The sequence below is a fragment of the Corvus kubaryi genome, unplaced genomic scaffold (genome assembly GCF_017639235.1).
Source record: "Corvus kubaryi isolate FWS band 111438036 unplaced genomic scaffold, C.kubaryi_AGA036_p1.0 37396, whole genome shotgun sequence".
NCBI classification, from domain to species: Eukaryota; Metazoa; Chordata; class Aves; order Passeriformes; family Corvidae; genus Corvus; species Corvus kubaryi.
Window position 1 is genome coordinate 21,129,986 of NW_024581135.1, and position 14,679 is coordinate 21,144,664.

The following is a 14,679-nucleotide window of genomic DNA, read 5'->3' on the forward strand; positions in this document are numbered from 1 at the left end:
TAAAGGGAACAAAATGAAGCCTTTCATTTCCGTGTTCAGTATGAATGGGAAAGCAGAATAAAATAAGATGTGAGTCTTTTTCATGGTTTTCCTCCCTGTGGAGAATTTTCATTTTATATTTTATTTTAAGTGGTAAGAGAGTCAATCTTGATATCAATGATATCAGGATTGTGACATGGGACCCATCTCAGTCAATGTCTCTAGGTACAGCACAAATAATAAGTAATAATCTTGGCAATATCCAAATTTCTAAGAGAATTTTTGGGAATAGTATCACAGAGATTAAATGCTACTTCTAATTTTTTAATCAGTTTCTCACAGACAGCAATGCACAGGTGCCTTGACCTTAAACTTAGGTAATTATTATAATTAAAGAGCTAATACTCCACTCATGAATGTCTGCTGCACTATCTCTATTGTCTAAACCCCATTATTGTGCATGTAGTTCCTTTTCTGTTCCCGGTTTCTTTGGAACTCTTCCAAGATTTACTCGGTTATTGTTTAAAGCCTTTCGCAGTATGTTAGTGTGTTGGTGTTTTGTGCCCTGCATCCTATGACTTATGGATCATTCCAGTTCTGGAGAGATATTTTCTATATCCATTCAAAAACATTACCCATCCCATATCCAGTAAATATAATTCTCCTCTAATCAATAATTTCTGCTAACTCCCCAAATAAACCCGTCCTTTCTTTATTACGTTGAGCAAATTAGACAAATGAATGTTTTGTAAAACTTGCAGTCTTTTTTGTTCCCTTGAGTCCCAGTCTGTCTCATCCCTTGTCTTTTTTGTTTCCTTTTTTCCATATACCTCAGCTGTATTTACATGACTATTTGGTCTAATTCTGTCACCAGAATGAAATCTATGCAAATGAAAGACTTTCTCAGTGTGCCTGTCAAACCATCTTCTTTCCCAACCACAAATTTCTGCCCAAATTATTTTAAAATAGTTTTAGCTGTGGGAAGGGAAGGAGGCATGCACACTGAAGAGAAATATTTAATTTCAATTTCAGACATTTTAAAGAAAACTAATGTATTGATTAAAAGAAAGCAGTACCTCTATCCTGCTTTACCCTACACCCCGTCTTGAATAGAAGAAAGGTTGGTTCAATTCCTTCTTTTGCCTGAGGGGTTTTGAACCATATCTTCTGTAAAAATGTTTAACTAGCATGTTACAGAGTTTTCATATTCTAGGATAAAGGCTCTCTCAATCTCTCCTGCTGGTGCTATTCCACTTGGTTTAATACACTTAAATATTCTGAGGCACAGTGAAAATGACTCAGTAACATGAGGTTTGTGGTACTCATGTGGAAAATGGGTCCTCAGGGTTCAAGTCTTTGCTTCAATAAATATCTAAATATTTTTAAACAAAGCAGAATTTTAACAGGAAAAAGTGAAGGAATTTAAACCAACGTGTGACACACTACAGTCTCCCAGACATTGTCCTTGATAGTGACAACTCCTGAGGAGGAAAGAGTATGGAGCCCAGGCCTTCAACAGATGAAGCACACAATAAAAGATGGGGATTCACTCATTTTGTGAAACTAGTGTGGACAACTGTTTTTCTCAGTAAAGACCTGTTCAGCCACTGTATAGTGATTTTGCTGATAGTTCTGGCACAATAGAAGATATACTTTAGTTTAAAAAAGCTTGCAGAAATGCTAATCAAACCCTATACTTAATTTCTGGTAATCACAACAATAGTAAAATAGATGTCCTTACAAAAGAAGCTTGGGGAAAGGAAGAAAGGTATTTCTGCCAATCTGTGTCCTCAGAGGTTAGAATTCAGTAGTTTTCATTATCACAGAAAATAGTTACCAATGTGGTGACAGCAGGTAGCACAAGAAATAAACAGAAAAGGGGTGAAGTTATAAATATACAACCACCAAATGATGTTTTTAGTGAAAAATAAGTATTATTTCTTAACAAACCTGTTGTTGCTCTGTACAAGAGGTGAAGGAATAGATATCTGCTTTGGAGTTATAACCTGAAATTCCTTTCCTGTGAAGTACAGATTTTAAGGAGAAAACACATAATGATATTTTTATATAACCCATATATAAACAATTTCAAAAAAGACATTTTATATCATTTCTATGGAAAATGAAAACATGCAGAGGTTTGCTTTTCTTCATAGAGACTTAAGGACTTGCTTCAGTCAGACCCTTCACAATGTACCTAATTTAAAACAAAACCCCAGTTTAAAAAGATACACATTTATAAAGCTTGCCAAGGAACACTCAAATTACATGTACTAGTCCATGAGAGAAATAGGGTAAGCAACATCAAGTTTATCTACTAAAAATTTTACTTTCATGTTCCTGAATGTTCGTCCTGCAAAACTTGGGCGCCTTTTTTCAACAGAAATCCTGCATATTTTCTGAAATTATGTTTTCTTTTATTCATAAAGTGTTCATTAATTAAAGCAAGCCAATATTCTCAGCAGAGATGCATCTGTTACTCTTAGGAGTCTCCAGGACAAATTCTATTTTGGTGACGTCTGTTTTACTATTGTCCTAATGGAGCAAATGGCTAAAGACCGAGTTCTTTCTGATGTACACATGTTATAGATGCAATTAAGTCTTGCTATAGTAAAGAATCACTGTCAGCAGAGATTATTTTAATGGATGTACAGTATTACTTTAAACTAAGTCTTCACCATCTGTTCATCTTAATTACAAATGCAAAACCAACATATCTTACATTAGCATCAGAAAATGGGGAAATATCAGTGACTGAAATGTCCATATATACTCTTTGTGCAATACTGCATGCATCTGTGCCATTTTTCGTCTCCTCTTCCAAGCAACACAAATTGGGAAGAGGGGGAGGAAAGAAGGGGGTAGAATTATTCCTCACAGATAATTTTCTGGCATGGTTGAATATTTTTCTGGCAAACAAGGATTCATTATAAAACATTTCAATATATTATGCTTTAGAATGATTTCCAAAAGTATGTACTTGCACTTGTACCTCATTCTAGCTCTTTCTGGCTGCCAGATTATCCGGGAAAATGAAAGAAAGAGCCAACACATGCTAATGCCATCTAATAAATCATGAAAATGGAAGTAAAAGAATATGCAAGGAATATTCTGAATTGTACTAAACTAAGACATAATAAGGAAGTAAAATTAAAAAAATACAGCTCTATATTTCTGACACGATTTTACTTTGTGGGGACAAGATAGACTTACAGAAAATAATAAAATAAGTGAGAGTACAGCCTGTCTGTAATCTGCTGCAATTTAGTAGCTTGCTGCTAGATATTTGGTCCTACAACTGTGCATCGCTATGGAAGCAGCATTACAGCAGTTAAGACTGAGTTAACTTTACTGATTTTAAAGCACTTTGCTATCCCCTTGTTGACTCAGTTTATCTGGAAATCTGTTGTACTTCGTGGTACAAAAACATGCATCCTGACAAAATTATGATCTAGAATGAAGGGAAACTCAGGGAAAGATATAAGCTAGTATATTGCAAGATACTAATATGTGCCAAAAACTTATGCAAAATAAAATAATTTTAAAAACCCCAACCAAACACCCTGGCAAAGATTCCATCACCCTCAAATTTTCTAGTGCATTCTCATGAAATGTGACAGTCAACTTTTAACATCTTGCAACCAAAATGTGTCCAAATCCGAAACTCTGATTTGGCATGTCTATCCTGAGATAACCCATGAACATAAATATATGAGAAACATAAATGATGATACTATTCTCCACTTTACATATAAGAAAATACGCATAGAAAAGTCCAATTTCAAACTGGAGAGACCACATTAGAAGACAATCCTTTTTTTGTGGAGTCTTATCCCTAAATGAGAAGCACTTCAAAGAGATGGTTGGGATTGTGTCATTAAGAAGGGTAATTAAACTCAAACAGAGGTATAGGATGCGGGACTAGTTGACATAAACTCTGTATCAGTTGCAATTGTGTACAACAACAGTATAAAGAAAAAATTTTTTGCAAGTCTCTAATAAATATATTAGTGGAAATAGGTTTGGAGAGATACTTCCCTAAATTTTTTTTTACATTGAAAAATGTCAGGAAAACACCATAAACCATTAATGCCGGTAATTTGTACTGGAGAAATGTGTATGGCCTTACATTACACCATCTTACATAACAATACCAAATAGGAAAATCAAAACTGCTCTGTAATAAACAGCATTTTTACTGATTGCACATGATTATGTTAAGCAGCTTCTTCTAACAGTGTCACAGAGGTGATTTAATAGCTCCTATAACTAATCTTCCCAGATGACCTCTCCCCTCTGCTGATGAAGCCTATTCAAAATCTACTGCCCTTTCCTCATTTTACCATCTTTTATTTCCAAACTGCTTTGATCATAAATACTTTTGGCAAAATTCTACTTTCCTAAGAACAAATTTTCTTTGGACATCTCAGCTCACCTATGTGAGTGATGTAAAAGGAAACATGTCCTTATCATTGTTCTCATTATTACTATTATTTCCCCAAAAACCACCACATCAATAAGTATAAGAAATCACTCATCAGGTATCTGACATCTGTGCAAAGTACTGCAGTTCCCAGCCTCTTTCTTCCAGCACTCGGAAGAAAATTCACACAGCTCCTTTTTAACAAACTATTGAAAAAAAACCCCTTCTCACAGAAATACCACATTGGAAAAGAATGTCTTAAAATGTTAGCATCAAATTCAAACAATGTAGAGAAAACTCCGTATGTGAAACCAAATATACATGCACTGAAGATACACAGAGTGCTGTAAACCGCAGATATTAATAGTCTACTTAAAAAAACAAACCAAAACAAAAACTGAAAGGAATTAAAGAGCAAGTAATATCATTATAGCTGGAATAGGATGAAATTCGAAGTTATTATCAAGGTCAAGAAAGGCGAAGAGGAGCGGCGTGCGAGGGCCGCTGGGGATCCCCGGCGGCGGCAGGAGTCCCTAGGGGGCACTGCGCAATTAATATTGGCGGAGGCGGCCACTGCCACAAAGACGGGGCTGCTGCCCAAAAACGGGAGCAAGCGTTTTGTTCTCCGAGCAGCTTCCTGATTGCACTGTAAACCCGTACTATTTGTCCTTATATCACAACGAACTACTTTCTATAGTAAATATTTTCCTCTAGGATCATTTAATATTCTAGTAAAACGCAGGGATTGCAGAAGGTATGGACGACAAGCAGACAGAATGAAAGAAAAGCAGTAAAGTACTCCTGTTTGGGGGAGGGGGCAGGTAGAAAGAAGATTAAATAAGTGTTAAAGTCGTCTTGATTATAAAGGTAAAGTAAAACTCGAGTTTATATATATATATATATATATATATAATTTTGTGCAAATGAAAAAAAAAGATAACTACTATTGAGTTTATGAAACAACCTTCAGGATTGAATGATTTTTCATACAATAGGGTAAACAAGTCAAATCTGTGGTTTTGTTTCTACATGAAAATAATGCAATTGTTACAGTGTCTGCCTGCTGAAACTATCAAATAAAGAAGTGCCTTTATTCTTCAGCTTTAAACTCAGAGCTACTGATCAGAGCAGACTTGAAGAATGCTGAGACAGTACCTGCACTACACAGGACTGCTGGTCAATAAAGCTGTTTGAATTATGTAGGTGCCAGGACATGGCTACTTTGTAAATGAGCAGTTGAAATGGGTGCCTCTATATTACATGTGTGTCTGCAAGGGAGGATGATATTTCATTTTTTAACTTGAGAATGTAGGTATCATGGGAATTCTGTCTATCCATATCAAATAGCAGTATACACAGGAAAGGCACAAATATGGACCTTTCATACAAAATTCCCAGTTGCTCTTCCTGATCCAAAGTTAGAATTGACAAATAACATTAATGGTTTTTTTACACTAAACCCCTATTTTGGAAGCAGAAAGCAAGTAAGGAAATGAGTGCTGCTGGACAAGTGTTTATCTTTCCTCTGCCACTTGTTTATTGTCACTGAGGACTTATGGCCTTCTCTAATAGTTTTAGCCACAATCTTCCAATTCAGTCCTCTAAGCATAAGGTTCCATGCGAAATGCTATCCTGCCATGAAGGGTGCTGTATTAAAGCCACTTCTGGAAACTTCACATTAACGATCAGCTTTGCATTATCTTGTATTTAGATCAGGTTTAAAGCAGGCTGGAAAAATCAGAGTTGCAACTTTATGAGAAATTCTATTATGGAAAAAGAAGAATTTTACTTATTGGCAAAAGTTATACAGTTTCAAGCTTTCCCAAAGAAGGGGCAGAGGAATTAGTTTTGAGATAATAAAAATATTTTTAAAATTTTAAAATAATATCATGCCAAGAAGTTGAGTGATTACCAGCTTTAGAGCAAGGAGTCCAGAATCCTTGGAAGCTTAGCTTACTTCTTTTAAAAATTCTTCGAAACCAACACAAGACATTTTGGTTGTCATTAATCTGGGTTTTTGAGCCAAAATTTCCTTCATTGTTACATATCAAAGTAGCTGTAAGAGATTCAATAAAGACACCATGACTGTAAAATTAAAGAGTTTCTAAAATTAAAGTAAAAAATAGATAAATATATGAAGAGGGTGGGAGGATCAGTCTTCAATAAACATTGCTTTCAGCCTGGAGCTGTGAAAGAGACTACCACCCATCAGACAAATAGGAACAAACTTTGCAATTACAAAATTTGGTGATGAGAAAAGCAGAAAATCTTTTCTCTGCAGCTTTTATTTCTATTTCTTAATTATATTCTGGACTTCATTACATAGTCCTCTTTCACCATTGACTACATTTTATTGTGCACTGTAAATATAAAATACTTATTTTATTTCTGTAACTCTAGGCACATTCCTAGCAAAAGATCTATCTTTGAAGGCTTTCTATTAATGTAAAAATAATAATTTAGAAATTGTTAACACTATAGTTTTACTGAACACATATTTTGAGAAATGTTGTTTTTAATTTGTCAGTCAAAATGGGGTAAATGTGACATCATTTCAATGAATTTCCCACAGGTTAAATAATGCTAGTTTCTTCTTACTACATCGTACTTGGAGGCAATTTCTCTGTAATGCAGGTCCCAAGGATTTGAAGAATTTGATTTTGATGAACATGATGAGTTAATTAGAAGTAACATTCCCTGTTACCTCAGAACAAAAGCTAGTCACAAGTAACCTTGAAATACTATCTATTTCATGGAACTGTGTAAACAAGGAGCTGACAACTTTTACAGGGCAATTGGTAAGATTATATGTTTCTTTCCTAAATTACAGATAAACTGTGATAGTAGGAACTCAGTAGGAGCCAGGAACAGGCATTTAGGCTTCACCTAGCTACTTGTCTGGTACCCTATCACCTGTCTGTGAGGTGGTGGCTTCCCAGCTTGTGCTGAGTCTTACAGAGCCAAGAACGGGGATCTGCCACCTCTCACAGTGCTTCTCTCACCCCACAGCCTTAACCCCCTGCCTGGGCTGCACGTCATTTGTCATGGACCCCTGCACTCTACTGGGAACTTGTGTAATAGGTTGCTGAATGATGGTCTGAATTTGGGATAGGTGCCCGAACAACATAAACGTGAAGTTAAATTAGCAGTCCTTACAAAGGCTGAGAAAAATAAAAAAGAACAGAGCAGATGAGAAACTATCCACACATGTGGTGACAAGCCCTCTTCATTTGCCTTCTGACACTGCTTATGTATGAAACCAGACAATTCACATTTGAAGGCTCTGCAATGATGGGGAGAAGAATCATGGAATCACTAAGGCTGGAAAAGACCTCCAGGCCCATCAAGTCCAACCACTAACATAGAAAGAAACCCTGCAATCTGCTGTTGAAATTTAATCCGACTGCTGACACACAATCTGACTCGGGTCATTCCTTGTGGAAAGCAAACACTCTCTCCTTTCTGGCATTTGGGATTCAGCAATGCTGTATGAACCGTTGCACTGTAATGTCACAGCAACCCAAAATCCATAACCTGACCACCTCCTTAAAGTCTGGAGACTTGATAAACTTCCACTGATCTGTGGAAGACTGCCAAACAGTATAGACTTTTCTTGATACTACTTCCAACTCCAATTAAGAGAGCATTGCCACAAGATACCTCAAGAATTCAGCTGATAATTATAAAGATAGGACTAAGAGTATTTATTTTTGCATGATAACAGGCATTCTTAAGATATTTGAGCTATCAAAAGCAATGGGCCAGAAAATAGTAGTAAAATCTTCATAAATTCATCCAAGCTGCAAACTCCTGATCGGAACTTCTGTGTTTCCAAGTGCAGCCAGGGGAAACAAAATGAAGGTTTTGACTGAGTCCTGCTCTGCATTATGTGTTAATTCAACTTTTCTAAATGTAGTTTCTTTACAGAAACTAATTTTCTTTTTTTTCCATTCTCATTCAGTAATACTTCATGCTTGTCTGTTGATTCAAAGTTGGCAATTTTCACTAGCTAGTTTCAAAACAAATTGAGAGGTTGAAAGGTAACAGAGATGTTAAGTGCATCCAGGTTTCAGAACAACCCCAAATCCCACAAGGTCATGTTAAAAAAACCAAAACCAAAACCAGAACAACAACAAACAAACATTTATTGCTATGAAAAGATATGTTTTTCTTATAGGAGTTACTGGAATTCCTATTTGAATAAAATAACAAGTTCTAGCTGTGATTGAGGAGGTTCTCTTCTGTTGACAAAGAGGCAGCACAACAAACTTAAGCTATCTCAGACTGCATGACATCTGGCTACAGGCTCAGTGCAGTTTCTACATGCACTGCTTCCTGTCACAGTAATTAAGTGCATTTTCCTTGATTAACAAAAATCCAAACAAGATAAAGAGCTAATTTGCTTTCTGCTTTGGGTCCCAGTGGATGAAGCCTGTATGTATTTCTTGGGGGTTCTTCATCATTTAGCACTGAGATAAATCCAGTGACTTTCCTGAAAACACTATAAACAGGTAATTTTTGGATGCATCAAGGTTTTTGTAATAAGATGCTTTATTTAAATTTATACTAAAGTAATTTTAGGCTTGAGGAGCTGAAAAGAAGGAGCCAATGTGAACAGAAATATTTTCTTTTTTTACCTTCCTATGAAATGGGAGAGGTGCAGATTTTGAGTTAACACTTGCCAGCAATTCAAAGCTGATACCAGTTTAGATTTGTATGAGAAACAGAGGGTGAAGCAACACATGCAAAACAAATCTAACCAAGGCCATATTACTGTTCAAACTATGTGGAATGCAGTAAGTGAACACCCAGCAAAAGAAATGAGTATTTTGTTCTGAGAAATGGACATGGAAATCCTTGCTTGTATGAACAATCCTTAATTAAATGACTTAATGACTGTCTAACAAATTCTGTAGAAAAAATAATTTAATAAATAATTAGAATAATTACAACTGAACTGGTGCTGAATTTAGCATCTCAGCACAAAAATAAAATCTGTATAGGAATAGAAAGTCAAACCACTTTATCGAGTACTTGTCAGATTTAGAACCATAGAATGTATGCCGCAGAAACTCTTCCAAAAGAAGTTTTAGTAAATCTAAATTTAAACCCCATTCTCTCTATCCATCTACTCTTTTAATTTGCTTTTCAAAACTGTCTGAATTCTAACTGCGTTATAAGAACTGCTCCTGTATGAGGAGACCCCTTGGAATGCATTAAGCAGATGATAGCTGATGCACCACATGATCCCTTTGTAAAATATGGGACTAATTTAACAGCATTAAATAAACCTCTTTTCTGAAGCTCTGTATATGTTTCTAACATGCAGAGCTTTTTTGTTGTTGTGCTTTGGGTTTTTTAGTATCCTTCATTTCCTATCCACATAAAATGGAGAATGTTTGAAGCCACTGTAACATTGCAATAAGGAGTTTTAAAATACCTGGACAGCTCAAACCACAGTCTCCCTCGGGGCTCTACTGTTTGATATGACCAGTAGCAGGCCAGTGGGTCATGCTGAGAAGGAGCCAACAATTCACAGTGTGTAAAGACTTCTTGGAAGCATTAGAAGTAAAAATGGTTACAGTTCACATTAAAACTGTGATAAATTCCTGGGGTACTCAGCATATATCCCTAAAGCTGGGGAGGTTATTTTTAATACTCCTGCTGGTCACCTTTAAATGAATTTGCACATCAGTGATTACCTTTGCTAGAGCAGGTGTTATATGTACCAAAAGTAAAGAAACTTACATGTGCTGTATGGCATCCTTAGACAACACGGTTCATTGCAGCATGAAGCTCATTTTAGTGCTCTTGTGATTCTTTTAAAATTCTGGTCAGCTTCTCCCAATCAGATACTGGGAAGTAACGAGGTTCTCCAACACCATGGGCAAAGTGGCAGTAAATTAGTGGCTTATGGATAAATATGTGCTCATCAACACCCTGGTGCTAACAATATAGAGATACAAACAAGTATTCACCCAGCATATTAACCCTTTATCACAATTGTCTCTTTTTCATGTGTGCACTCATGAAGTCTGGGAACAGCCCTGTTAACTATAGAACCAGTAGGCTTAATTTTTTTTTCTCTCAGACCCTGGCAGCATGCCATTGCTAGAAGTTCTGGATGCTAGATCTCCTGGACTGGGTCTTCTCTCTGTAGACAACTGAACAGGCTATCAAATGCAAGGCAGATTTTTTTGATAGATTTTCATTTCAGCTCCCTTTCTGGAGGAAAACAAGTTCACCCCAAAATTATGGGACTATTTATCCCTGGCACTTTATGCTATTAATATATGATTTCATGCTGTTTTACTCTGCCCTCCTTGGAGTACACTCTACTTCCTGTGTATCCTCCATTGATTCTGAATATTCTCCTAGTCTTTACCATGGCATGCAACCATAAGGTGGTAGCATCTGAACAGAAGAAAGATAAATAACATCATTGCAAAGAAGAAACTTAAATAAGTATGCTTCTTCAAGTAAAACAGAAGACGGAATACTTCTTGTGACTCTAGTGATTTTGTTTTTATCATCTGTCCTCTTATATAGAAATTATGTTCATTCAGACAAGGAACAGAGTCAAAAAAATACTCTGTAATAAATAATTGATCTGTAAAATGTATAGTTTCAGTATAATAACACCCCTTACATCTTTCTAGTACTTAGAGTATAATATACCATGAAGCAGGGCAGATACCTGTCTTACCTCATGCTGAGAATCATACCTCCAAGTACTTTCTGTAGCATGGATGAAAATTTTGTTAAAATGTTCAGTACCTTTTTCCTCCATACATTTAACTAAGGAAATACAGGATGATTTCATGGAGCCATAAAAGGACCAAGGAAATAGGAAGCTATGTATCACTGGAGTGGTGAAAGTGTTCCCTGCAAAAACATTTAAATTCAAACACTTTTTCCTTATACATGATACTGTCAATCCCTCATTAGAAACTAAAATGTTTCAGTCAGTGATATGCATTCTTGGGTCACCAAAACACGAATCTTTGCTTTCCATACTATGTATGTTTAATGGACAATTAATGTCCTGTTTAAAAAGGAGTTACATAATGAAGTTGTTTGCCATGGAAACAATGAACCCTTCCCATTATCCCTTCTTTCTATGACTTTCACCTTTGTTATAATCCCATTTTATTTACCTCTGTCACATATCTTTCTCTTTAGGATAGCCTGACTGTATCCTCCTGGAGTCCCGGGTTGTGTTTAAAAATTCTTTTTTCTGGATTGCCTCTTTTGCTCTGTATTATTCCTAACTTCACTCCCATTATAGATTATCCTGACACACTGAATACCAAAGGACTACACCAGCAGTAAGAACAACACATCACACTTGAGGTTAAGACACTTGCCATTGTTTCTGATGTGTTGTTCACCTCGACCCTTTAGTATACCCTTCATTAACTATCACTTTGATACTCCAACTCTCCATTCTGTTATCGGTTGTTATCAGTCAACAAATGTTGGCCTTATTAAAGGCAGTGAAAATGGTCCTCTTGACTTCAGGATTTCACCCAGAGTGCCAGTTCCAGCATGGTTTCCTCAAGAACACTGCATTCATTTTTAGGAACTGGCAGACTAAAGTCTCTCTGCTGCAAAGTGCTAATACAAATGCATTCACTGGGACTTTTGCAGCATGGAATCACCCCAATACTTAAGACTAAATTCAGCAAGTATGTTAATAATTATTTGGTGTGCAGGTGGCTCATGTACCATACTTCCTCTACTGTCTTCATGTTTATGTACAAGTTGATTCAATACAATTTATCTGTTTTTATGTCTAGCAGATATCATTATTGAGAAGTTTTATTTTGAAATTTTCCGTTATTGGGGTATTGCTTTTCGCAGCAACTTTTTGATCCAAAAAAAATGGCACCCTGCTCTCCTTCTTGCTTCTAAACAGACCTTAAATAAGCAGCCCTCAGGAACTATGGGTGAAATTCCTATCTCAATACAAAGATTAATATTTCCAAATGCATTGAAAAAAGGAAACTGTCTTTAAATCTTAGAGATAACATACAAAGATCAGAAATTATTGAAGGCTAGAAAAACAAATTGTGCTCTCAGCACCACAGTTGTTCCAGCAATACCTCTTACAACCAGAAAGATTTTTACTATGCTTTTTTAACATTGATTTCCCTTTGCGAACCTCACAGGCACTGTTTCAGGCTTCCCAAATTGCTGCTGTCTCCCACGCACCTGCTGATGGTCTCACACTACTGCTCACTTGTTGCCAGCTCGATTTGCAGTGCTAAAAATGTTCTCACTCATATAGAAAGTGACAGCTGAATTTGTTAAAAGCTAACCCAGATAGGAAGGCTAAACAAAAAGAAAGCTAGCTTGGAAAAAAAAATTAACACTAGGTTCACTGAGTTGCCAAATCTTATGGTATTTTTTCAATAATTCTTTTGAGGAAAAGTATGTTCAGAATTGTTAGATGTTCTTTGCTTTCCCTTATTTCTTTCCTCCATCCTCACTTTCTGCCTACATGCAGGAGGCAGTACAGGAATCGTGATGAGAGTGCTTTTTGTAGACAGATCCTGCCAAACTTTGTGGGCACGAGGCAGCAGAAGGAAATGGAAGGACCATTCATATTTGAAAAGACAACCACCATGATAACATCTGAACGTGGACTTGAGAAGGATGAGGAAGGAAGCCATCATCTCCAATGGGAGTATGCATGCACTTCCCTCCCTGCAGTCTGCTCTGTGTGTAAGCATCCAGTAATTTACAAAACTGGGAGGGGGGAGAGGACATCTCAGGGGTTGTAAGGTTGTACTTAAGTTTGTTTGCTAAACAAACACACACATAAACCAAAAAAAACAGGGGGAAAAAACAAAACAAAACAAAGAAAGCAGCTGGCACTTTTAACCTAGGGCCCAAATTTTGTCCTTTGCTATATCAGACCCCAAGTTTTAGTTGTCTCCTTCCTAGACTGTAGCAGAGTGGAGTGGTACCACGTAAGCTTTACATCTGAGCTGCCTTCAGTAAGGGAAAAACCTGGTTATATGGGAACCAGATCTCTGCAGACATATTTACCTGGCTTTTACAAGTGTGCAGGACCATAGATCTGCCACATTTAGGTTGTTTCTGATATTTGAATCAGCTTGTTCAAGGTTCGCACCACATGGCACAGTAGTTTGCTGTATAGACGGGTTAGAATAAACACATTTGGGAGAACTACTATTTGCAGGAACTGTTCACATTCTGTTTCAGAGCAGTCTGGAACACAAACTTATTTTCTTAATCATGTGGCAGCTTGTCATGGGCAACAAAATTTTGGGCTTTCAAAAAATTTTTATTGTAACATGCCAGTATTTTGCCCTCCACATCACTGCAAAGTCATCAATCACATTCATACTCTTGACTAGACTAGAGGCATTACTCCAACATTCAGAAAATTTGGCCTTACCCTCTCATTCCTACTACTCTTCCCTCCAAGGAGAAGTGCCGTGGAATGGCACAAGAAGCAAGACGTGAGTTCTCCTAGTAGATCTAGAAAATGTATTTAGTAAATACTAAACTTCCAGCTAGAAGCTTTATACAACAGAAACCCAGGAATAAGATCATGGCTGTTACACAATGCATTACAGTTTTTAAAATAATAATTAAAAACAACAGCAACTTTTCCAGGTGTTTCAGAACAATTCAGAATTGACTGAAACCAGTGCAATTGTATATGAAACATGGTCTAATTTATTCTCTTGGTACTTTTACCTTCAGAGTTTGTAAGGTAATTTTCAGGCTTGTAGGAGAGCTATAGGAGAGATTTTATAAACGCTTCTATCCTGATAATTACAACAGTCTAGATATCTTATGGCTACGCTCCTCATTGCCTGAGAATGCTGCATTCTCCTTCTGGCGGCCAGTGGACTACCATGAGAAAATGGCATTACAGAATTTAGATGTTCAGGCATAATAGTTACTCTGAATATTGACATAGCCTATACAAGTATATTTGGGGAACTCTCCACTGAGTTAGACTGAAGATGTTAAGAAAATAATTGTTACATAAATCATACAAGAATCTGTAATATTTAGTAAAGAGAAAGAGCAATTTATGAATACAAGAACTACATAGAAAGACCTGTATTACCTGGAATACACATATCAAATCTCTAAAATTAAAAACATAGTTGAATCTAGTCACTGTGGGTAGAAAGTTCTGAGTAATTTTCTGATGCAGAAAGATTGTATCTTATATGAGTGAGATGATAGATTTCACTACACTGTAACTGCAGCTCCTGTGTTGCAAAAGGATA